Here is a 27,336-nt window from a genome sequence, read left to right on the forward strand (position 1 = left end):
TAAATGATCTCTTTATCCAATTAAATCACTCTCTACCATAAAAGACAAGAGGTTTACCTTGAGGGTCCTTGTTTTCTCTGGCTTTCCTCGCCTACATGTATGGGAAGGGAGCTATAACTGTAAGAGCCTGGCTTGGATATATGGGAATCATGCTAAAGCAGAACAATGGGATTTATTCTACACACCTTGCTCCATATTGAATTTGCTGTGCCCAGGTGCTGAATGCTTGTCATCAAAATACGCATGAGAATACAAGCACTAATTTAACTGCCCCTACTACATGCCAGGCACAATTCTAGGCTCTTTATACAGATAAACTTATTTAATCCTTGCAGCAAATTACAAAGTAGGTATAAGTACTAGCTTCATTTTACAGATGAGGAAATACAGAGAAGTCAAGTCACTTGCCCAATGTCACACACATAGTAATAGGCAGAGCTGGGCTACACCAGGCAGTCTGGCTCCAGAACCTGTGCTCTTGGCCCCTCACCATACACCTCTAGGCATCTGAATGACTAAGGTTCTTGTTAGCAACTAATTTCTGAATTTGTGCTTTTACTGCCCCACCCCTAAAAGTCACCAATGCTCAATTTCAGATATGTACAAGTATGTGTAATCTAGTAAGATAAGAAAACAAGGCAGTCGAGGGTGTGGTTGGACTAAGGGACTTAAATGAGCTATTACCACGTGTCAGGGCTTCACGCCTTAAATTCTCTCAACAAGTCACTTTACAGATAAGAAAACTGGGGCTCAGGGAGACCATGTAGGTAGGAGGAAGGGCGGGGCTCATCACTGTCTTTTTAAAAATGGCATCATGGTACTGTTTCAGTGGTAGCTACACAGGTCCTTAGTTTAACTGTTTTGACTCACCAGCAGCTTATCCTCATGGTGGCTTTGCTTTCTGTGTATAAAATGTGGCCCGTGTGCAAAATGAGGCCAGTGACAGATATGTAGTTGAGTGTTAAGTAAACTAGTACATCTACGACTGTGCTTAGCACTGAGTGGACTCTCTCAAGAGTATAGATAGCCGTTATGACATATCTGATGAATGAAGGACATTTCATCTGTAAAGAAGCTAGAATTTAACATTCACACAGTTGTTATACTGTGGCTGTGCCACTACAACTCACTACCTTCTCCATGATCCTGATATGTTTTCTCTCAAATCTGTTCTAAATAGATTATCTGTTAAGACACTTTGCTGTGCATGTGCCTGGATGAGTGGGATATTATGCTTTTAAAAAAATGTCTGAGGGGCACCAGCTGTCAAAGTCCTTTCATTAGCACAGAGCATGAGTTGAGAATCCTAATTCTCAGTGGCTCCTTGCCCCACATCTCTTCATGGGTACCAACCCACAGGATCAGAAAACATTTCATTGAATTATGTTTGGCTGAAATAATTTGAATTCCTTTATATAAATATGTAAACACACACACACACCTAGGAGGCTACTTTCACAGCCTAATCATATGCTAAATGTTTGTTTTGATGTTTTGGGATTAATTGTGAGAAAAATGTCTTCAATGATTTTAAGCTGTGAAAGTGCGTTTTTATCAATTCTTCTCTAAGCATGGCCCAGTGAATTTTGATTAAAAGAACTCCTAGTTACAAAATATTTCAAATTATAAAAGGTTATTTTGGAAGAAAGAAGAACTTAGAGGAATGTAAAGACAAGAGAGAGTTTTGATAAGCGTTGAAGAAAGACTTTGGGAAAAGATTCAGAATAGGCTAGAAAAGGAGTGGTATTGAAAGCATGCCTAAGTGTAATATTTAGTGCATTGTTTGTTCCCATGGGCAGTGTAATAAATCTCCCTTAAAGTGATTACTAAATATGTCAAGAGAAAAAGATTGCCAAATAAGATGGTGTTAAGCCACAGGGCTGAACCCAATTATAGCAAGGGGATATTTTCCATCCATTCTCTATGACGACTATGCCCTGCTGGGTGGGGAGTTGTAAACTATTTAGTGATCTTCCAACTCTGCAGATCTACTGCTATGACCCCTAGGACCATACATCGAAGAAAACAGATACCATGTTAACCCACGTACTACAAGACCATAGGAGGGAGTCTTGGAAAATGAGAATCTTAATAAAGTTTGAGAGGGAAGGTTTCTTAACTCAGTTCCAGAGCTGCTGTAAGATGAAACTGCCTTGACGTTCCGATAGAGTGGTGGGTAGAACATGTCACTCTTGCTTCTGAGTGGCAGAGTTCTGCAGAGTGACAAAGCAGCCAGAGAGAGGGTGTTGGCTGACGCCACCCACCCAGCAGGGGGAATCCGTAGGATTCTACTGTGGGATAATAAGGGTTATAACAAGGAGTTGAGACTCCCTTCCATGACTTCTGCAGTGGCTCAGTTCTGATCTTTGGTGCTTATGAATACACATGAAATACAGACACAATCCACTCTTGGAAATCCACATAGCCATGGGCAGATATACTGCACATGCTACCTGAACATCTACCTATACCGAGTTTTAGCGTGTCCTGATTTACTTTCCTAAAAGAACCCCACTCAAGGCAGTAGAAACATTAGTGGATGTTCTAAACTGTAGTACCAGGTATATTCACAGGAGGAAAAGGAAGCTAGGGTTTGAAGCTATGCTTCAGATAAACCACAAAACGGACAACTGCAATCCACATAAGCTTGTTATTGAACTAGGTAAGAGACACTCTTCTCAGAAAAGAAAAAGAAGGGAAAAATGACACAAACTAATCGTCCTGACCCTTAATGTGGTCTAAATCTGTCGTGTGAAATAACATATAATCCATGTTTCCATAACTATGTATAGATTCTAGATTATTCATTCAACACACATTCAACAAGTACTTATCAAATCTACTATGTTGTCAATAATAGCATAATTTCCCTGAATTTAGCATGCTTGCACTCGCACATGGAAAAAATCACGAGATGCAATGTCCAAAACAAAGGGAAAATCCTAACAGTAAACAACGCCAAGTGCTTTGTACTAGTAAAGCCCGATCCAATGTCAATTTCAATCACAATATTTTTGATTGTTAATTGTATTTGCTGCCAAAGAGGCCAAAACTGAATGTTAAATTGAGATTAGTTTTAATCTGAAGCTCTGAACACATCATGTAAATTATTAGCTTCTTTGCTCTCATCATCCTTCAGGTTAAGAATGATAATGATAATAGTAATTAGTTTTCTAAGTGCTTTCTATACAGTTAAAAAATGTATTTAAAACCAACTCTATGGCAGTGGTGACACTATAATCCTCATTTTATAGCTGGTGCAACTAAGGCCTAGTGACTTTGAATAGCTTACCTAAGATGAGCCAGTAAATAAGGACAGACCTGATTCTCAAGTCTCACTTCACAGCAGGACACTTAGCATAGACCAACAAATTCAGCAGTGAGCATGAAGACAACCTGGCGGTGGATAAAGAAATGTCAGCCCACCTGCTTCAAATAACTGGCAGTGGATATGACTGAGCTATGGGATGGCCACAGTTGGAGATCTGGGGTCCAATAAGAGAGATCAGAAATAATTCAAACAGCGAAACTCATGTTCAGACAGCAGCAACGTTACATGGCAGTATTAACAGGTAATAAAGGGGATGGGTTTAGAGTTTAACAATTTTTCTTAATCTCCATCCAGCCTCTGATGTTGCTAAATAAAACTTTTCATTGTTCAATTCCCACCTATGAGTCAGAACATGCGGTGTTTGGTTTTTTGTCCTTGCAATAGTTTGCTGAGAAAGATGGTTTCTAGCTGCATCCATGTCCCTACAAAGGACATGAACTCATCCTTTTTAATGGCTGCATAGTATTCCATGGTGTATAAGTGCCACATTTTCTTAATCTAGTCAGTCATTGATGGACATTTGGGTCGGTTCCAAGTCTTTGCTATTGTGAATAGCGCCGCAATATGAGAACACTTGGACACAGGAAGGGGAACATCACACACTGGGGCCTGTCATGGGGTGGGGGTAGGGGGAGGGATAGCATTAGGAGATATACCTAATGTAAATGATGAGTTAATGGGTGCAGCACACCAACATGGCACATGTATACATATGTAACAAACCTGCGCGTTGTGCACATGTACCCTAGAACTTAAAGTATAATAAAAAATTTTACAAAAAACAACAAAAAACTTTTCAAAGACAGGCTTCCTAAGAAAAGTGGTCCTGGGGCACAGTGGAATCCAGTAATAAGAAGTTTTGGCTTCCAGTGTGGCTTCTGTTACCTACCTTAAGAGTGTCAGAAACCTCAGGAATGCCACTCTGCTTCTTTAAGTCTGAAACTTCAGGTCTCATATTTATCAGTAAAAAAGGGTGTTGCTCTAGCTAATATTTAAGGACAGACCCTTCCAGTTTTAACACTACATAATTTTAAGATGAGTGATATCCACAAACTACATAATCAGACACTAGGTGAGAGAAAGTTAACTTAATAAATATCAATTTAAACATTATTACAGCTACTTGAAGTATGCTTTTCTGACACACAGAAGTTCTTTTTAGGGCAATCAGATCTAATAGATGAAACCCAGAAGGAAAACAGGGTAAAGAAAATAGGTTTACTGGGAGAAAAAAAAAAAAAAAAGATTTCCCTCTCTGAGTGATTTCCCATTCTGGGGAGGTGCTGGCTCTTATAATCCCCTTCTGCCAGATCCTGGGACAAAGCCAGTGTGGGCTGCTTGGTCACGACAGGCCAGTCTAATTTCCTCTCCCTCTCCTTGGCACACTCAGATCTTCCTCAGAAGACAGCAGGGACACTTTGTAGAGGACAGTACAGAAGGGAGGAAGGATGTATCTGCTCCTGAGTGGTGATTAACACAGGAAAAATACCGGTGGGTTTAGAGGATCTTATACAATACCTTGCAGGGTTTTTTTTTTTTTTTTTTTTTTTTTTTTGTATTTGTTTCTTGTTGAAAAGGGAAGAGGGAAGGCAGGAAGGCCACTCTGCCCATGCAGGGCAATTAACACGCTCTGGGAGCAGCCTCAAGCAGTCTCCAAGCAATCTCATCTGTGAGGGAAGACTCGGACTTCGTATGGGTTCCCCATGTCCCAGCAGGATGGAGCTCCAGTTACCTACAGTGGGAGTTAGCCTGATGATGCCCCCTTTATAGGCTGCCTTCCCTTCCTTGTCTCACGTTTCCACCCCCTTCCCACTTCTTCTACTCCCAAATAAGCTGCATACATTAAAAAATGTAAAAATGAAGATTATGATTTGACTTCTTAACATACATCATCCATCCCCAAATATTACCTTCCAAGTGACACTAAATCAAAAGTACTTAAAAATGCTTTCAAGGAATATCTGTTTTTCACCCTTAAATGAAATGTTCCCTTCACCGAATCCCTCCAAACTACATGTCTTGATCTGGGTCTATATTCTGCAACTGTAAATGGGTAGGTGCTAACTGGCAAGGTATCCTCACTCAGGATGCAAAAAAACACCTTGAAGTGGATGGAGCTGTCTGCTGCAGTTCATAAATTACGCTAGCTCCCTTGGTGTTATGTTCTGTCTTTGCATGATCTCACTCTCACCCACTCTCTTTCCTCTTCTTTTAATAGAAATGCATTACATCAGAACACCAGAAGTCGCAAGTTAGGGATTGTCACCGTGATTCATTTGTAGTGCAGCCAAAAGCAAGTTAGTCATCCCTTAATAAGTGAACAGAAATATCATCCTGCCTTTGAAATATTACATTTCCAGAGGACACCAAATTTAAGCTGTGGATATAGCCAAACAAGTGACTATCTATCCACACACTTCCTCTGCACATGTGTGCCTGGTGCCATGCTCACCTGCTCCAGTGACAAAAGACAAATGGTTACCTCTGTCAGTAATGCAATGCCAGTGCAGGTCTGGGAGAGCGGAATACTTCTGTTTTGCTCCTTACTCTACAGGGTGGTAAACACTCTTATTGCGGGTGTTGACACTGAAAAGCAGCCAAGACAGCCCCTATTGTAATTCTCCAAACAAGCTGAGTTTGTCTTTGCAGGCTTGGCTGAAAAAACAAGGCAGCTTTGGATTTGAAGCAGAGAAATCTGAGATTTTAAAAACAAAAAATAGTGATGGTGAAGGAAAATGCAATTGCAGTATCTCATTGCAACTCCTGCCTGATTCCACGTTGGTATGGATAAGACAGTCAGTACAGTGAACCACAGGTTCAACAATCTCTTTATTCCCATAGTCTGGGAGAAAATTTCACTTGGTCTTGATTTTTGAAAAAATCCTTCATATTATGAAGATACTTGGCAATCTGTAAAGTTGAACTTTCTGATTAGAGTGTTTAAAGTGGCTGATAGAGTGGCTATTTTTAAATTCCCTAAATCCTCACTTGATTTTCATGATCAAGCTTAAACTGTAGTTGAGCTAGTTTGTGGGTGAAGAGTTTTGTTGGATAGCTCTAAGAGGACCTGATGCTCACAGAAACGGGAGAATGTTAAAGCTGATTGGCTGGGCAAATGGCAAAGGGAAGTCCCAAGGAGCCAAATGCTTGGGCTTGGGAACAGGCAACAGCTGTTATAAGATTTGATTAGCAGACCACAAATAACCATGCAAGGAACAGGAAAAACAGGATGCCAAGGACATTCAGGTCTAGAGAATGACCAACCATGGACATGAATGGGAGGAGCACTGTATCAGGAGTCAGAAGGCTTCAATTTTAGTCCTGGTTCTGGGTCTTGCTGACCACATGACTTAGAGATAAACAAAAAAATGAACCCATGAAAACACGTCACTTTCCTGCTTTAAATCCCCCAAGAGTTCTTCATCATGCTCAGAGCACTGACTGTGGCCCCTGACACGAAACATTGTCTTTGCTGACCTCTCTGGACTACTATTTCACTATTCTCACATTGCAGTGCTCGTCTTGCTCTTGATTCTGCCTGGGACATTCTTCCTCCAGACACTTACAAAACTTGTGTTCTCACTTCCTTTACTTCCCTGCTTAAATGCAATCATCTTTCCTGAACCCACCCCCAATTTAAAAAAAAACAAAACTAGCATCTTTGCCCATCACCATCATCTTTTCTTGTTTTAATTTTTTCATGGCACCAATCACGACATGACATTATCATCATCTCTGTTTTTATTCTGCTGCCCCCATTAGAATATGAATTCTGTCATGCCGGAATGTGTTTCTGTTTGGTCCACCTCTTCATCTCCATTAACTAGAACAGTGCCTGGAACACATAACAATTGTGAAGTAAACACGTGAATATAATAATCTCATGAGTAAAGGGACTTTAGTTTGTCTCATCATGGGCATGACGAAAGCCAAATGAGATGATGAATGTGCATGCATTCTGTAAACTCTTGAGAGCTACACAAATAAAATTGTATTATCATACAGCAGGAAGCATGGACGGTAGCTCCTCTGGTGAGTGGTCTTACAGCTGTCCAAACGTAATCTACAATTGAGTCCTGGAGCCCCTAATCCTTCCCGACTTGACAATATCTTATGCTTTTGTGGGAGGGACATGGGTTATGAGGTTAGAATGCCACAAGTTCAAATCCTGCCTCTGTTCATAATACAGCTGGGCCCTGCACATATCCCCTCATCCTTACCACTTCAGTGCACATCATACCTATTTCCAGCCTGATGTGGAAATACTAACATACTATCTCAATTCCAAGCAGCCTGGACCTATGACTAAAGACAGTTAATGTATGAACAGCCCAACTCACATGTCCTCCTAAATGGGATAACCCTGCAACATGTGTTCCTCACTGTTTCCCAGAGTTCCCCAGCAGGATTAAACTCCAGTTGCCCACACAGTAGCTGACTTGACAATGCCTCCATAGCCAACGGCTTTTCTTCCCTGCCTCATGATGCTGTTCTCTTCTCAATGCTTCCTGGGATTGTCTTCCAAATATTCTACTCTCATGAAGTGCTTGACTCCAGGTTAGCTTCTGGGGGAGCTCAAACTAAGACAATGACTTTAGGTATTTAATTCACTTTTGTTATCTGAATTATGGGAATAATCCTTACCTCATAAAGTCACTATGATAACCTATAAAAGGTGTCTGGCCTGGCATTTAGTATTAGGTTAAACCGTGTGAAATTGCCATTTCTATAGGTTAAAAAGTAGTTGAATCGTGGCAATTTTATGTGAGTCACCTAACTGACCTTTCGTCAGTGTTTGTTCTTTCCCCTCCTGCCTCTCCTTCTCCCCGAGAGTCCTGTCAGAACCTGAGCTTTCTGAGGGGCTATCAGACAAATTTGGTTTTTTGCCAAGAGACAGTTTGGTGGTATCAGGGCAGGATTTTAGAAAAAAGACAACAGTTTTGGGCTAGGAAGGATCTCACAAATCTTCTCATTCCCTTTTCCACAAGCAAAAACAGGGCTGTACACATTGTGAGCATGAGTCCCCACATGCGACTGGAATTCATAATTTTAGTAGTTTCAACTTATGAAAAAAAATCAAAATGCCATATAACCTACATCCCCAAGATATTGAAACTGAATAATTAATAATACTGGTAAATCAAAAAATATATAAATGTCTTCATCAGATGAGCTGTTTGGCAATTTTTTTTCCTGGAAAGGATTTGCTGTGTTTCTAATGGGCACTGAACTTGAGAACAATGGAAATTATGGCTGATGAAAGAAAAAATAAGAAAGTTCCACCTAATGATATGGTAACAGCTCTCCTGAATGATGGATCATAAGCCTTACCAAGGATGAGTACTCGATGTAATTCATAAAAGAATGTATTACAGGACAGTGCATTTTTTCCTGACAATAATTTTTCTCTGTTCTCAAGGTTCTCATACAAAGCTACTGCCCTTAAAAATCACAGGAGCATTTCAGCCACTGCCCTCCCTTTTGATCTGAAAAGAGGTCTCGCAGGGTAAAAGGTCAAACTATGATAGTTTCTGTGATTCAGATTGCTAAGACCTTGACCCTTCTGGGAGGTGCTGATGTTGGTGGTGTGGTTTGGCATGATGGAGTCAAGACTGCCTAGGCTCAAATCCCAGCTTTGGCACTAAGGAGATGTGTGATCCTGGACACTAAGCTGTTATGTAATAGCTATCCCTTGCCTCAGCTTATTCATCTGTAAAATGGGGACAATAATAGTACCCATCTCATTAGGATTGCTGAAGGATAAATGAGAAATTGAATGTTAATTGCTCTGTACAGTCTCTGACACACAGGTAGTACCCAGTAAATGTTTGATAGCAAGGACAAAATGAACAAACAGAAAACCCGATTTCTACTTTCTGTTGTGTCTTGTCTAATTCAACTTTTTTTTTTCCTTTAAATAGTGAAACTTCCTCCATTTTTCTTGAAAAGTATATTCAATGAAATGTAAAGGTGACAGATTTTTGCTCACATCTTTGCTGAAAGACTAAGGGGTAAATGGGGTTAGAAGCATGGATCAGTACAAATATTTGAAGAGAACGGCTAGGTAGTATGTGTTTAAAGTTGGTACTCCTTAATCCCAGTATAAGCTCCAAGCTTGAAAATTGTCCCATCATCTGCAGGTTAGCTCTCTAGTTAGATTACTGTGCACATCAACTAAAGGAATGCAGTCTAGGCAGGAAAAGATGGTGGGGGTAAAAGAAGGAAACTAAAAGGTATTAAGTGCTTGCTAAGTGTTGGACATTGTGCAAAGAATGCTACAATCTATCATCTTATATAACCCTGACAGCAAATCAGGGAGGTAGATATTACACCTCCATCTGCAGGTGAGGAAGCTGAACCTCTAGGAGCTTAAATAACTTGTCCTTGGCCACAAATTTAGTAATGGATCAGCCCAGATTTAAATCCTGGGCTCGGAAAATTGTCTCCTAATGAGAGTTATTCTGGAAAAGTAAAGATTTTATCCCCTAATCTCTGTGCTTTGGACATTTGGATATTGATACATTTGCTTTCTGGCATTAGGCTTAAACATGGTCAACTCACAGCATGAGATGGTGATGAGGTAGCAAAGTCGGAGGTCAACCATGATAAAGCAGCCTAGGAAAAGTAACAAGACTCTAAACAGTACTAAACAGTGAAACCCAGTGAATGCCAGATATTTACAACAGAAACTTCACAGAGAAGTCACAAGCCCATTATCAATGACAAGCATGTGCAAACAGCTGGAGATGAAGAAAACAGATGTGAAGAGAGAAGACTTTCATCAGTCAAAATAGCATCTTTTGCATCATGTATGTTTCTTTTTTTTTTTTTTCTTTTTTGAGACGGAGTACTTTCCTTTTGTTACCCAGGCTGCAGTGCGATGGCGTGATCTCAGCTCACTGCAACCTCCGCCTCCTGGGTTCAAGCGATTCTCCCGCCTCAGCCTTCCGAGTAGCTGGAATTACAGGTGCTCGCCACCACGTCCGGCTAATTTTTTGTATTTTTAGTAGAGATGGGGTTTCACCATGTTGGCCAGGCTGGTCTCGAACTCCTGACATCAGGTGATTCACCCACCCTGGTCTCCCAAAGTGCTGGGATTACAGGCGTGAGCCACCGTACCCGTCCATGTATGTTTCTTATACAACCCCTTGACCTCAGACACACACGAGGAAAAAGAAAAAACAAAACAAAACTTTACAGAACATACTTGTATAAAGGGCTGGCAGTTTGTGGATTTACTGAAAATATCAGATTGAAGTTAGGGGTGTTATAGGACTTGGGTATCATCTCTCCCCAAAAGCAGTTTAACACTAGAATATACATGCTTCACGAGGGCAGGGATTTTGTCTGTTTCGCTCAATCCTATCCCAATTACCTAGAGTAGTGCCTGCCACATAAAAGGAGCCCAACAAAGATGTGCTGATGAAACCTTCAGTGTTTGTTCCTTCTTGCTGATTTATATTTCTCTGGTGACATTGAATGATACTTCATTTGTACCCAAAGGCTACTGTGCTACATGCATATCATTTACATCTTAAATAAACAGATGACATTGAATTTGGTCCCGTTGCTTACATGCTGCAGACAAATGGCTGCTCTCGTTAGACAAATGGATATGGTTAAACTACAATCTAAAAAAATAAGAGCAGAGAAACAATTTAGGTAGGCAACTGGGGACTGAAGTAATTATGTGCTATGCTTAATTATAGGGTAGTTTGAATTTTTCATGTGTATTTTTTTTTTTGTATTTCTTTTTATTTTGAAAAGTTTTTTTGTTTTGTTTTTGTTTTTTGTTTTTTGTTTTTTTAAATACAGAAGTCTGGAGCCTATTGTAAGAATTTCTGTGTACCTTCCATCCAGTGCCATGTCCTCCTGTTCATGCTGTTTATGGGTAGTGTGACCATATAATTTCTCATTCAAACTGGAACACTTTTGGGAGTGCAAGAGGGCAGTGTTAATTTCACAGGAACAATAGGCATAAAATGGGACTATCACAGGCAAACTAGGTTGTATACCCCTCCTATCTTTGGATGTCTCAGACGATGCAAGCACTGATGTAACTTCATCTGCTTATGCCTCACAGCAGACCTGAGGTGACAGTCCTTTGGTTTGCAGCCCATTGCTGCTGATGGAACCTAGAATACTGCATGTAACCCTATCCTGTCATCATAAAGGTCTCCAGGAAAAGAATTTGGAAAAACTTCTGTCTGTAACCACTTCCAACCACACCTATGCTCCCACTATTGCAGCTTCCTTCTATGTGAAGACTCTGATGTATTGGCAAGATTCAGTTATCCTGCAGCCTGGTTTTGCTTGCTACTTTAGAGGTGGAGTGCATCCATAGGACCCTCAGAACATTTCACCTACCTTCCCTGAGCACACCAGCCCTACTGAAATTGACAGATAGCTTCTACTAAGCTGTCTCACTGGCATGTGGCTTCTGGAAGTGATTTGCCCAGCCAGGAGCAAAGATTGCTTTCATGTCCAAAGATGTCACTCTGGGTGACTCTATCTTGCTTTAATGGTGACAATGGCTTGCTAATTTGGCTAATGAAAATTTGCGAGGCTCACAGATGTGAAGTCTGTGATGGGTCTCAGACACTGGGCAGGTGGGAGGCCAGGGCTTTTTTGCTTTGTTGAGAATTAGAAGTCATGCTGATAAAGTCTTCTGCACTTCATCACCAATGATAGCAATGATGCATTTACTCAACATATATTAAGGGTCTATACCATACTGGGCATTATGTAAGCCCCGGAGAGATAAAGAACATTAAGACATAACTTTATCCTCAAGTAACTTAGAGTTTAGTGGAGGGACTTCAGGCAGATTCTCAGAATTGGTTAGCACAAGCGAACCACAAAGTGCACTGAGTGTTACAGTGCTATGACAGGAATAGCTAAAGGGGTATAGGAAGTCTAGTATGTTGCTGTCTAGGATATATGCGTATGTGAGGCGGATGCAGGGGTGTGTGTGTGTGTGTACCAAGAGCATGTGTGTAGCAGTGGTGAGTGTGCAATGGAATAAAAGCTGGAAAGGAGACAGCGGCCAGATGAGGGAGGATCTTCTCGTTCATTCATTCATTGAAGTTTATTACTAACTATTAGTAAATCTTACCTCAAGCCATGTGAACAAGACAAACATGGTTCTGCCCTCACAGAAAATTCAAACTGGGAGATAAAGACAAGCAACGAGGCAATTACAAAACCTTTGTGGAGTTCTAAGACAAAAGAAGTACAGAGTATTAAGGGAAGGGCACCCACACTGGCCTAGCAGACATCAAGGATGATTTCTAGGATGAACTGACATTTAAATTAGGACCCAAGAATGAGGAAAAGTTAATTCTGGGCAGAGGTTTGGCTCAGGGTGTGGAACTGATTGAGAGAGTATTTCAGGTGGAAGCTAAGGCATGGACAAAGTTTCAGAGGCACAAAAAGGATGTCAGGGGAAATAGAAGTAATTCAGGCTGGTCGGAAAACCGAGAGGAAAGCCAGAGGGGCAGGCAAGGTCCCAATCACACAAGGCCTTGTTAGTTGAACTTGGAAGACAGATTTTGTCCTGTGGGCAACTGCGAGTCAATCAAAGATTTTAGTCAGGGGATGAAATGATCAGAAGTGTGTCTTGGGAAGATCACTCTGCCTGCAGTGTGGTAGACAGATTGGAAGGGATGAAGAGTGTAACCAGGGAGACAAAATAAGACACAAATGCAACAACTAGTTCACTGATGAAATGAAGGTCTGAACTGTGGGGGTCATACTAGCTTGAAGGAGACAGAAGGTTTATGCCTTTACTTTTTTATAGACTTGGACAGCTTAGCCAAGGCAATAAGCCAGGTAATAGAACGGGATGACAACTTTCAGCTCCATGGTACTGATTAAACATTTGGGCTGCATTTCCCAGGTTTGGATCTTAATGTGCCATCTATCAATTGTAGATTTATAGATATGTAGATTTAGCTGATGTGTGGCTTTTCACTTTTCTGTATGCATACTTCTAAAGTGCAGTCATAGACTATACAAGCACAGAAGTTCCTGGCCAATTGCTTTAAGTTCCTCTGCAGCAGATGCAGCTGGTACTCTGCTCATATCCTCTAGCCCTTATCTCTTGAGAGCACACCTGCCCGACTTCAAATGCCAGCACCCACACTTCTTTGTCACAGAGCCCACTTCACCATCTGCTTGGCAGGCCAGAAGTGCTGGGGAATTAACACTCCTTAGGAGCATCCCTCAACCAATGACAGATGGGACTTGGCCTATAAATACCCAGCTCCCTCCCCATGGGTGGGATCACTTTGGGGTGTGTTTTAAACTGGTTCCCAGAGCTTCCCCCAGTGTGATTGTGCCCATAGAAGTGGCCTGCTTAATTACAGGCCCTTTTAGGCTCCTTCCTCTTTCTGTCTCTCCCCTCTGCTCCCTTCTGGTTGCCCTATACCTCCCGAGTAAGCTGCCTTTACTTGATTTCTTGTTTCAGGATTGGCTTCTGGGGGAACCCAAACTAAGACAATGTCCAATAATGCTCATAGCCTCTGGAATTAGAGTTTCCTAGTGTCCTCAAAACACTAAACCATTCTAAAACCAACTCCCCAATGTCTTGTATTATTTTCACACAGCCATATTTGAATATACAACACTCAACCCTTAGGGCATAAAGTTAGGATCTTGTGAGCTTCTCTTCATACTCAGTCTTTTGATGGTAGGCACATTTTTATGATGATGAACACAGTAGGTATGCAATAAATATTTCTCCAAGTGGCCCAGACAAGTTCACGAGTGTAGATGGCCTGATGCTATCAACTGCACTTCACCCTCATTTGGGACACAGTCCAATCTTTTCGTTAAGGCTTAAAGCCAATCACATGTTGGGTCTAGGGTATACTGGTGATGAGAATGCACCATAATTCTTCAAGAAGGGCTTAGACCTGCATCCTGCCAGGAATGGAGAGCTGTGAGATGGCATGATCTCTTATTTTTCTTCTTGCTGATGATAAAGGAAGCAGGCATTTGTTTGGCTTTTACTTTATTTGGAATAAAAGCTTAGAGACATAGTTAGAAGCCTCTTTGCAACCTTCTGGATCATCTCAACAGGTAAGGTCTCAGGCTTCAGTGTTCTCTGTTGACAGCAAATGCTGGAATATTGCCCAAGTTGGATGAAAGTCCCTATCTTTACATTTCTGGATTTCTGCTGTTATGGCAGTAGGTGTGTGGGAGAGACAGCTGATGTGTTCACTGGATTCCTTCCCAGGCAGTGATGTGCCTGGGGAGTATGTGCTGATGGAGACAAATTCTCCATGCATCGGCATTGCTGCCAGTACAGGTGCTGAAAGTCTCCATGATGGCAGTGAGTTGGATGTCAGTAAAACTGGGCTGATTTGTCTGCCAAGATTTAGGCTGCCTTTCTTCTTCTTGGTACTCACCATTGTTGGATGTTCTGCACTGCTGGGATGGTAGTCTAACTCTTCCACCTTACTGACAGGGTCACTGAATAGGATATGTGTGTGTGTGTGTGTGTGTGTGTGTGTGTGTGGTGTCTGGTGTGTGTGAGTGTGAGTGTCTACACTCTTCATAATTAAGGTATAATTTATATACAGTACATTGTACAAATCTTAAGTGCATATTTAATGAATTTTTATATATACATACCCATAAACATTGCTCAGATCAAGACATAGCATATTTACAGTACCCAGAGGGCCCCCTCATGTCCTTTCCCAGTTAATACCCCCACTATCCCCAGAGGAAAGATATTCTGACTCTATCAACTTCAGTTAGTCTTGCTTGTTCTTCGGCTTCCTAAAAATAGAATCATGTAGAATGTGCTCTTCTGTGTCTGACATCTTCTACTTAACAGGCTTGTGAGATTTATCCACGTTGTTGTGCTTAACAGTACTCTGTTATTTTTATTTATTTTTGCTGTGCAGTATTCCACTGTGTGAAAAGACCACAATTTACTTTTCCATTCTCCTGTTGGTGGACCTTTGGGTTGTTTCCAGTTTGGTTTTTCTTTAATACATAAAACTGCTATAAACTTTCTTTTAGATAGCCTTTGGTAGACATATGCACTCACTTCTCTCAGGTGTATATAGTGGTGTGTTGGTAAATGCTGAACAATCAGTTCTCTAAAAAAAATAGGTTGACTTCCGTTCCAAGATGTCCCAATAGGAACAGCTCCGGTCTGCAGCTTACAGCATGATCGATGCAGAAGACAGGTGATTTCTGCATTTCCAACTGAGGTACCTGGTTCATCTCACTGGGACCGGTTGGACAGTGGGTGCAGCCCACGGAGGGTGAGCTGAAGCAGGGCAGGGCATTGCCTCACCCAGGAAGTGCAAGGGGTTGGCGGATTTCCCTTTCCTACCCAAGGGCAGTTGTGAAAGACTGTACCTGGAAAATTGGGACACTCCTACCCACATACAGTGCTTTTCCAATGGTCTTAGCAAATGGCACACCAGGAGATTATATCCCGCGCTTCGTTCGGCAGGTCCCATGCCCATGGAGCCTTGCTTATTGCTAGCACAGCAGTCTGAGATCGACCTGCAAGGCAGCAGCCTGATAGGGGCAGGGGCGTCTGCCATTGCTGAGGCTTCGTAGGTAAACAAAGCGGCCCGGGAAGCTCAAACTGGGCAGAGCCCGCCGCAGCTCAGCAAGGCCTGTTGCCTCTGTAGATTCCACCTCTGGGGGCAGGGAATAGCTGAACAAAAGGGAGCAGAAACTTCTGCAGACTTAAATGTACCTGTCTGACAGCTCTGAAGAGAGCAGTGGTTCTCCCAGCATGGTGTTTGAGCTCTGAGAACAGACATACTGCCTCCTCAAGTGGGTCCCTGATCCCCATGTAGCCTAACTGGGAGACACCACCCACTAAGGGCCGACTGACACCTCATACAGGTGGGTGCCCCTCTGGGATGACGCTTCCAGAGGAAGGATCAGGCAGCAATATTTGCTGTTCTGCAGCCTCCGCTGGTGATACCCTGGCAAACAGGGTCTGTAGTGGACCTCCAGCAAACTCCAACAGACCTTCAGCTGAGGGTCCTGACTGTTAGAAGGAAAACTAACAAACAGAAAGGAATAACATCAACATCAACAAAAAGGATATCCACACCAAAACCCCATCTGTAGGTCACCAACATCAAAGACCAAAGGAAGATAAAACCACAAAGATGGGGAGAAACCAGAGCAGAAACGCTGAAAATTCTAAAAACCGCATGCCTCTTCTCCTCCAAAGGATCACAATTCCTCACCAGCAATGGAACAAAGCTGGACGGAGAGCAACTTTGACGAGCTGACAGAAGTAGGCTTCAGAAGGTTGGTAATAACAAACTTCTCCAAGCTAAAGGAGGATATTCGAACCCATTGCAAGGAAGCTAAAAACCTTGAAAAAAGATTAGATGAATGGCTAACTAGAATAAACAGTGTAGAGAAGACCTTAAATGACCTCATGGAACTGAAAACCATGACACAAGAACTACATGACGCATGTAGAAGCTCCAATAGCCAATTCGATCAAGTGGAAGAAAGGGTGTCAGTGATCGAAGGTCAAATTAATGAAATCAAGCGAGAAGAGAAGTTTAGAGAAAAAACAGTAAAAAGAAACGAACAAAGCCTCCAAGAAATATGGGACTATGTGAAAAGACCAAATCTATGTTTGATTGGTGTACCTGAAAGTGACGGGGAGAATGGAACTAAGTTAGAAAACACTCTTCAGGATATTATCCAGGAGAACTTCCCTAACCTAGCAGGGCAGACCAACATTCAAATTCAGGAAATCAGAGACCACTACAAAGATACTCCTCGAGAAGAGCAACCCCAAGACATATAATTGTCAGATTCTCCAAGGTTGAAATGAAGGAAAAAATTTTAAGGGCAGTCAGACAGAAAGGTCAGGTTACCCACAAAAGGAAGCCCATCAGACTATCAGCAGATCTCTCAGCAGAAACTCTACAAGCCAGAAGAGAGTGGGGGCCAATATTCAACATTCCTAAAGAAAAGAATTTTCGGCCGGGCGCGGTGGCTCAAGCCTGTAATCCCAGCACTTTGGGAGGCCGAGACGGGCGGATCACGAGGTCAGGAGATCGAGACCATCCTGGCTAACATGGTGAAACCCCGTCTCTACTAAAAATACAAAAAACTAGCCGGGCGAGGTGGCAGGCGCCTGTGGTCCCAGCTACTCGGGAGGCTGAGGCAGGAGAATGGCGTGAACCTGGGAGGCAGAGCTTGCAGTGAGCTGAGATCCGGCCACTGCACTCCAGCCTGGGCGACAGAGCGAGACTCCGTCTCAAAAAAAAAAAAAAAAAAAAAAAAAAGAAAAGAATTTTCAACCCAGAATTTCATATCCAGTCAAACTAAGCTTCATAAGTGAAAGAGAAATAAAATCCTTTACAGACAAGCAAATGGTGAGATATTTTGTCATCACCAGGCCTGCCTTACAAGAGCTCTTGAAAGAAGCACTAAACATGGAAAGGAACAACCAGTACTGACCACTGCAAAAACATGCCAAATTGTAAAGACCATCAATGCTAGGAAGAAAATGCATCAACTAATGGGCAAAATAACGAGCAAACATCATAATGACAGGATCAAATTCACACATAATAATATTAACTTTAAATGTAAATGGGCTAAATGCTCCCATTAAAAGACACAGACTGGCAAATTGGATAAAGAGTCAAGATCCATCAGTGTGCTGTATTCAGGAGACCCATCTCACATGCAGAGACACACATAGGCTCAAAATAAAGGGATGGAGGAAGAACTACCAAGCAAACGGAAAGCAAAAAAAGCAGGGGTTGCAAACCTAGTCTCTGATAAAACAGACTTTAAACTAACAAAGATCAAAAGAGACAAAGAAGGGCATTACATAATGGTGAAGGGATCAATTCAACAAGAAGAGCTAACTATCCTAAATATATATGCACCCAATACAGGAGCACCCAGATTCATAAAGCAAGTCCTTAGAGACTTACAAAGAGACTTAGACTCCCACACAATAATAATGGGAGACTTTAACACCCCACTGTCAATATTAGACAGATCAACGAGAAAGGAGGTTAACAAGGATATCCAGGACTTGAACTCAGCTCTGCACCAAGCAGACCTAATAGACATCTACATAACTCTCCACCCCAAATCAACAGAATATACATTCTTCTCAGCACCACATCGCACTTATTCCAATATTGACCACATAGTTGGAAGTAAAGCACTCCTCAGCAAATGTAAAAGAACAGACATTATAACAAACTCTCTCAGATCACAGTGCAATCAAATTAGAACTCAGGATTAAGAAACTCACTCAAAACCACACAACTACCTGGAAACTGAAAAACCTGCTCCTGAATGACTACTGGGTAAATAACAAAATGAAGGCAGAAATAAAAATGTTCTGTGAAACCAATGAGAACAAAGACACAACATACCAGAATCTCTGGGACACATTTAAAGCAGTGTGTAGAGGGAAATTTATAGCACTAAATGCCCACAAGAGACAGGAAAGATCTAAAATCAACACCCTAACATCACAATTAAAAGAACCAGAGAAGCAAGAGCAAACAAATTAAAAAGCTAGCAGAAGGCAAGAAATAACTAAGATCAGAGCAGAACTGAAGGAGATAGAGACACAAAAAACCCTTCAAAAAAATCAATGAATCCAGGAGCTGGTTTTTTGAAAACATCAACAAAATAGACAACTAGCAAGACTACTAAAGAAGAAAAGAGAGAAGAATCAAATAGACACAATAAAAAATGATAAAGGGATATTACCACCAATCCCACAGAAATACAAACTACCATCAGAGAATACTATAAACACCTGAATGCAAATAAACTAGAAAATCTAGAAGAAATGGATAAATTCCTGGACACATACACCCTCCCAAGACTAAACCAGGAAGAAACTGAATCTCTGAATAGATCAATAACAGGCTCTGAAATTCAGGCAATAATTAATAGCCGACCAACCAAAAAAAGTCCAGGACCAGATGGATTCACAGTCAAATTCTACCAGAGGTACAAAGAGGAGCTGGTACCATTCCTTCTGAAACTATTCCAGTCAATGAAAAAGAGGGAATCCTCCCTAACTCATTTTATGAGGCCAACATCATCCTGATACCAAAGCCTGGCAGAGAGACAACAATAAAATAGAATTTTAGATCAATATCCCTGATGAACATTGATGCAAAAATCCTCAATAAAATACTAGCAAACCGAATGCAGCAGCACATCAAAAAGCTTATCCACCACAATCAAGTTGGCTGTATCCCTGGGATGCAAGGCTGGTTCAACATACGCAAATCGATAAACGTAATCCATCACATAAACAGAACCATCGACAAAAACCACATGATTTTCTCAATAGATGCAGAAAAGGTCATCAAGAAAATTCAACAGCCCTTCATGCTAAAAACTCTCAATAAACTAGTTATCAATGCAAAGTATCTCAAAATAATAAGAGCTTTTTATGATAAACCCACAGCCAATATCATACTGAATGGGCAAAAACTGGAAGCATTCCCTTTGAAAACTGGCACAAGACGGGGATGCCTTCTCTCACCACTCCTATTCAACATAGTGTTGGAATTTCTGGCCAGGGCAATCAGGCAAGAGAAAGAAATAAAGGGTATTCAATTGGGAAATGAGGAAGTCAAATTGTCCCTGTTTGCAGATGACATGATTGTATATTTAGAAAATCCCATCGTCTCAGCCCAAAATCTCCTTAAGCTGATAAGCAACTTCAGCAAAGTCTCAGGATACAAAATCAATGTGCAAAAATCACAAGCATTCCTATACACCAATAACAGACAAACAGAGAACCAAATCATGAGTGAACTCTCATTCACAACTGCTACAAAGAGAATAAAACACCTAGGAATACAACTTACAAGGGATGTGAAGGACCTCTTCAAGGAGAACTACAAACCACTGCTCAGTGAAATAAAAGAGGACACAAACAAATGGAAGAACATACCATGCTCATGGATAGGAAGAATCAATATTGTGAAAATGGCCATACTGCCCAAGGTAATTTATAGATTCAGTGCCATCCCCATCAAGTTACCAATGACTTTTTTCACAGAATTGGAAAAAACTACTTTAAAGTTCATATGGAACCAAAAAAGAGCCCACATTGCCAAGTCAATCCTAAGCAAAAAGAACAAAGCTGGAGGCATCATGCTACCTGACTTCAAACTATAGTACAAGGTTACAGTAGCCAAAACAGCATGGTACTGGTACCAAAACAGAGATATACACCAACGGAACAGAACAGAGGCCTCAGAAGTAACACCATGCATCTACAACCATCTGATCTTTCACAAACCTGACAAAAACAAGAAATGGGGGAAGGATTCTCTATTTAATAAATGGTCCTGGGAAAACTGGCTAGTCATATGTAGAAAGCTGAAACTGGATCCCTATACAAAAATTAATGGACCTTATACAAAAATTAATTCAAGATGGATTAAAGACTTAAATGTTAGACCTAAAACCATAAATATCCTAGAAGAAAACCTAGGTAATACCACTCAGGACATAGGCATGGGAAAGGACTTCATGACTAAAACACCAAAAGTAATAGCAACAAAAGCCGAAATAGACAAATAGGATCTAATTAAACTAAAGAACTTCTGCACAGTAAAAGAAACTACCATCAGAGTGAACAGGCAACCTACAGAATGGGAGAAAATTTTTGCAATCTACCCATCTGACAAAGGGCTAATATCCAGAATCTACAAAGAACTTAAACAAATTTACAAGAAAAAAACAAACAACCCCATCAAAAAGTGGGCAAAGGATATGAACATACACTTCTCAAAAGAAGACATTTATGCAGCCAACAGACACATGAAAAAATGCTCATCATCACTGGTCATCAGAGAAATGCAAATCAAACTACAACGAGATACCATCTCACACCAGTTAGAATGGCGATCATTCAAAAGTCAGGAAACAACAGATGCTGAAGAGGATGTGGAGAAATGGGGATGCTTTTACACTGTTGGTGGGAGTATAAACTTGTTCGACCATTGTGGAAGACAGTGTGGTGATTCCTCAAGGATCTAGAGCTAGAAATACCATTTGACCCAGTGATCTCATTACTGGGTGTATACCCAAAGGATTATAAATCATGCTACTATAAAGACACATGCACACGTATGTTTACTGTGGTACTATTCACAACAGCAAAGACTTGGAACCAACCCAAATGTCCATCAATGATAGACTGGATTATGAAAATGTGGCACATATAAACCATGGAATACTATGCAGCCATAAAAAAGGATGAGTTCATGTCCTTTGCAGGGACATGGATGAAGCTGGAAACCATCATTCTGAGCAAACTATCACAAGGACAGAAAACGAAACACCACACGTTCTCACTCATAGGTGGGAACTGAACAGTGAGAACACTTGGACACTGGGTGGGAACATCACACACTGGGGCCTGTTGTGGGGTGGGGGGCAGGGGGAAGGATAGCTTTGGGAGAAATACCTAATGTAAATGACAGGTTGATAGGTGCAGCGGGCCAGCATGGCATGTGTATACCTATGTCATGAGCCTGCATGTTGTGCACATGTATCCTAGAACTTAAAGTATAATAATAATAATAATAATAATAACTCTGGTTTGTGTTTGTAAATACCCCACCATGGCCTATTTTCAGCTACCAAGGGGGTGGGAGTTAGGAAAAGATGCACCCAGTCAGCTTTCAGGAGTCAGTAGGAGCCAGCCCCAGCACATCACTGGGTATATAGACTCAGGGCTGGAATTTTGGGATCACAGAGTAGGCATTATTTAGTTTAAGTTTCCCAAAGTGATCATAACATTTTACAGTCTCACCAGCAATATTGAGAGTTCCAGTTACCCCATATCCTCAGCAACACTTGGTACTGTCAGTCTTTTTTAGTTTTTATCACTCTGATGGGTGTGTACTGGTATCTCATTTTGATTTTAATTCACATTTCCATGATGACTGAAACTAGGCAACTTTCCACATGCTCATTACCCCTGTGGCTATCTTCTTTTCCAAAGTACCTAATGAAGCCTTTTGCCCCTTGGGTATTAGGCTGCTTTGTCTTTTCCTTACTGTTCTGTGGGAGAGTATCTAACTTCAAGACCAGTGAGCTAAACTGTAAATACTGCAAGAAAGAAGAGTCCCAGCGGCAGCCTGGTATGGTAGAAAGAGTCTGACACTTAAGTCATATAGACTTGTATTCATACCAAACTACGTTAGTCACTTCCTGACGACCTTGAGCAAGTCACTCTTCTGAGCATCAGCTTCCCGATCATCAAAATGGGATTACTGTCTTGTTGACTCCAGAATGAGACAACATAGATGAAATGCCTGGCAGAAAAGCCCATCACAGGTGTTCAGCACTCTTCTGTGCATTGAGAAACATTTCCCCATCTCAATCAGAAAATGTAGCTGGCACCTTCACCCAAAAGTTGCTATTTGTGAAGTGCATGATGGTTTTAATTTAATGCCTGGAAATCCCGTATTTGTCCTGGCTGTCTAGTGGCGTTGTCATAGAGCAACTGCCTCTCTCATGATGTGAGGGTGGTATTCTTTTTGAGAAGCAGCACTTCTCTTTTTGCTGGAGGTACAATGGCAACGTTTACTGGATGTGATATTCTGCAGTGACTGATTTGATGTGAGGCAGGAAGGGATTTACAGGGCACTTTTTAGAGCCCTGTCCTCTATTCTGGGGAAGAAGCTGGTGCAAATCAGCACTAATAAGAAACTGGGGCTGTTTCTGAAAGGGCTGCAGAGTGAGCAGTCAAGTTGTAGTCCTCTGCCCTCCCTTGTAAGAGTCTGGATTTGTGAGAAGTGATGGGCTTAGCTCAGGCATAACCTCCTCCAGGAAGCCTGCCCTAGAAATGCAGTTTAGATCCTCCCTGGTCCCCAGGGTGTATACACATCTGTTTTATCACTTGAAATATTATAATGGCATCTTCTTTCAGCTCTTTGAAGAAAGGAGCTGAATCTTGTTATTTGTTACATCCCCGCTCCCAGCACGGTGCATGTGGAGAGTAGGCACACAATACTCAAGATAGAAACATTTTGGACAAGCCAACATACTGTTGTACAATCTCCTTGGCATCACCAGCATGCATTAAACAGCTTCCCCTTGCATGTCCTGAAACCTTGTTAAATATTGAGAAGTGATTAAGCAAAAGTACTAGCTAAGTCTGAAAGACTCAGGGGAAAAAAAACAAAACAAGCAAACAAAAAAGCAAGCAAACAAGAGGAAACAGAACATGTGGGAAAGGATGATTGTTAAAATAAGTATACATACTTTTATGTTTGTAAAAGTAAAGATACTGTGGCAGTTTAAAAACAAAACCAAACCAAAACGTATAGCAACGCTTTTGCAGCCCAGCTCTCAAGGGAATACACAGGCAGATATTAATATATGCATTTGTAGAACGGCTAGCACATTGCAATGAGAATAAAACATTTAAAAATTCTCAGTCTATCATTTCTTTTCTCCTTTTCCAGGCTGAAGTAGCTTTACCAGAATCAATTTAAACCAGCCTACAGATCTCAAACTAAGTTTGGGTTCACTTAAGAAATGAATGAGCTTAGGTGTTACTCTTTTACCTTGTAAATAACATAGCTCATAGAAGCTGAGACATAATATAACAGAAGAACCTGGAACATAGCAGTAGCCCTGAAATGCCACCTTAATGTTTTCTCACACTAACCACTTAAAATAATTGTTACAATCTGTGATGTGCTTATGCATTATTATAATGGCTATTACTGGGCTTTGTAACTTTTTTCAGTTGAAAAGGAGCAAAAACGTCCTAAAAGGGAAAAGTGAAATGCTAAAGAGCAGACCATTTTGAGGTGGAAACATTTTCATGGTGCTTTGCACACAAATTTATAAAGAGAGACCCCAATAGGCGGCAAGCAACTCTCAGTAGGGAAACCTCTGTTTTTATCAGGCAGACTGGTGGCTTTGGCAGATCACCCTGTAAAAGAGTCTGTCAGCCACTGGCTGCTTTCAACGTGTGAATCTGAGGGTAGGGTGCATACTCACAGGACACTTTCCATGGAAGCTCGGGGTCTATTAGCAGTGAGTCCTGAGGAAGCTTTGCTGTGCCTGTTACCCTGCTGCCCCAGTGGGCAGGGAGCAGGAGCAACTACACTCCATACCTGTTGCATCAATTGGCTGGCTCCCCACCGACCACACCAAAAAAAAGCCTTACATGAATAAAAGCAAACCTACACAAAATCAAAGATTTCCCTGGAGAAAGATGGGAACAATGTTTGGGTGGACTTTAGGAGACAACTTGGGAGGGGCTTTCCGAAATATGCAGAATGGCTAGCAGCAGTTAAAAAAAAAAACAAAAACAAGAATTTTGGCCGGGCTCGGTGGCTCACGCCTGTAACCCCAGCACTTTGGGAGGCTGAGGCGGGCAGATCATGAGGTCAAGAGATCGAGACCATCCTGGCCAACATGGTGAAACTCCATCTCTACTAAAAATACAAAAATCAGCTGGGCGTGGTGGCCCGTGCCTGTAGTCCCAGCTACTTGGGAGGCTGAGGCAGGAGAATTGCTTGAACCTGGGAGGCGGAGGTTGCAGTGAGCCGAGATCGTGCCACTGCACTCCAGCCTGGGTGACAGAGCAAGACTCCATCTTAAAAAAAAAAAAAAAAAAAAAAGAATGTCACCTTGTTCCCAAACCATTCTAGCCCAGTTTCCTGACGATTTCCGGACAATTTCTTTATAGATATATGTACTTCACATTTTGGGATTGACAAGAAAGTTGTGTGTTTCTGTGTGTGTAAAACAAGCTGAGGTTATGTTTAGATGGCACAAACAACTGAATTTTTTTTTTTTTTTAAATCTGTTTGTCTAGACAGGACATGGGAAGATAGATAGGTTGGAAGGATTATAGCTTTACACATGTTATCTCTAAGTTTTGTGGTTTTTCTCAACATAAAACAAATGGAAGAGGAAGGGCTACCTCTCTAATTTTTCCAGGCTGTACCTTTGCTACCTGCTCCTCATCCATGCTGGTTCCTGGAATACTTGATTAAAAACCTATGAGGCTGTACTTCCCGCTTCCTCAGCCTGAGTCTCTGATCTAGCCCCTCTAAACCCTGACCATTTGGACCACCTGAGGAACTTCACAAACTCAGATACATGGGCCCACCCTCATACCATTAAATCAGAATCTCTTGGCGAGGTTTTAGGTATCTGTATTTTAAAAAGCTTCCCAGGAGGCTATAACACACAGCCAAGATTGAGAACCCCTGCATCATTCATAAAATCTTGTTGACCTTGCTTCCCAAATCTCTCAAATCCATCCTCTCCTACTCCATTTCCATTGCTCCTGATTTGGTTCTAGCCCTTATAATCTATGTGGATGGCAGAAACAGCTTTTTAACTTAGCTTTTTTGCTTTCAATCAACCCTTCATATGCCACCAGACTTGTTTTTCTAAAACACAAATCCAAATCTGTCTTTCCTCTGCTTTAAATCCTTTAATGGCTCCCCTACGAATAAATGATGGAGCCCGTGTACATCTTAGATGATGATGGAAAACAGTTGCTCTTCATCTTAGGCAGGATCTCTTAGCTTAAATCGTTTTTGTTTTTGTTTTTTGTCTTTTTGAGACGGAGTTTCACTCTTGTTGCCCAGGCTGGAGTGCAATGGCGTGATCTCTGCTCACCGCAACCTCCGCCTCCTAGGTTCAAGCAATTCTCCTGCCTCAGCCTCCTGAGTAGCTGGGATTACAGGCATGCACCACCACGCCCGGCTAATTGTGCATTTTTTTTTTTTTTTTTTTTTTTTTTTTTTTTTTAGTAGAGACGGGGTTTCTCCATGTTGGTCAGGCTGGTCTCAAACTCAGGTGGTCCGCCTGCCTCGGCCTCTCAAAGCACTGGGATTACAGGCATGAGCCACTCTGCCCGGCCTAGCTTAAATTTTTTTTTAAAAAAAACTTTTTATTTAAGACTCATGAGAAGTTGCAAATATAGTTTAGAGTTCCCATGTATCCCTTACTCAGCTTCCCCTAATATCTTTCATTACTATAGTAAATTACCAAAACCACATAACTGACTTTGGTACAATGTGACAGGCCTTATTTGGTTTTGACCAGTTTTTACATTCATTCTTTTTTGTGTGTATATAGAATACAATGAGATTTTATCACATGCGCTTACTACAGTTTTAAAATGATCTCTTTTTCTATCTAGCAGCAGTTCCTAACTCTAACTGCACATTAGAATTTCCTAGGGGAGCTTCAAATAAGTACCAAAGTTTGGCCCCACTTCAGACCATGCTTTAGTCTAGCACTTCTCAGACTTTAAGATGTGTACAAATCAACTAAGGATCTTGTTAAAATGCAGATTCTGATTTAGTAGTTCTGGGTGAAGCCTGAGAGTCTGCAGTTCTAACAGGGTCCCAGGTGACTGAAGTGCTACTGATGCTGCCAGTCTGTGGACTGTATTTGGAGTAGGCCACTGTTTTTAGACCAATGAAATGAGAATCCATGGGTTTAAGGCCTGGGTACAGTATATTTGAGTTACTATGGTGATTCTAATATGTAGCCAGGGTTGAGAACCACTGAGATATGTGATGAAATTGAAAGGCTGTGTGATCCTCGGAGGCCACACCATCCCAACCTCTGTTTAAACCATTCTAGGTCATTCCAGTCTCCTCTGATGAGCTATTGAAATGCCAAATACTTCTTGGAGTTAATAATTCTTTCTTACTTTATAATCCATATTCTTCTTCTGAAATTTAAATATACCCTATGTGAACTCTCTCAACATACTTCCACTTCAATTTCTTCTCTATACTTTTGCTCATCTTGAGATAAAAGGGAAGGAGAGACTGTCCCTTTGCTTTCATACTCAAATTCTGTAAAAGAGATTGCTTCCACATTAGGACCTAGGCTCTTCTCATTCCCTTGTCAATTGGTCGCCAAGCTCACAGATATTAGAATGTTCTTTCTTTAGCACTTGACAAAACTCATTTTCAGCTGCTGACCTTGTTTTTTATCTT

At 41.4% G+C, this 27,336-nt stretch overlaps 1 protein-coding gene across 1 annotated transcript in view; it reads right to left on the minus strand.

Moving 5' to 3' along the window:
- The window catches only part of PTCHD1 (patched domain containing 1), a 65,450-nt gene that overhangs the window by 19,928 nt on the left and 18,186 nt on the right, over positions 1-27,336 (minus strand). The window lies entirely within an intron of this gene.

The sequence above is a fragment of the Chlorocebus sabaeus genome, chromosome X (genome assembly GCF_047675955.1).
Source record: "Chlorocebus sabaeus isolate Y175 chromosome X, mChlSab1.0.hap1, whole genome shotgun sequence".
Classification (NCBI taxonomy): Eukaryota; Metazoa; Chordata; class Mammalia; order Primates; family Cercopithecidae; genus Chlorocebus; species Chlorocebus sabaeus.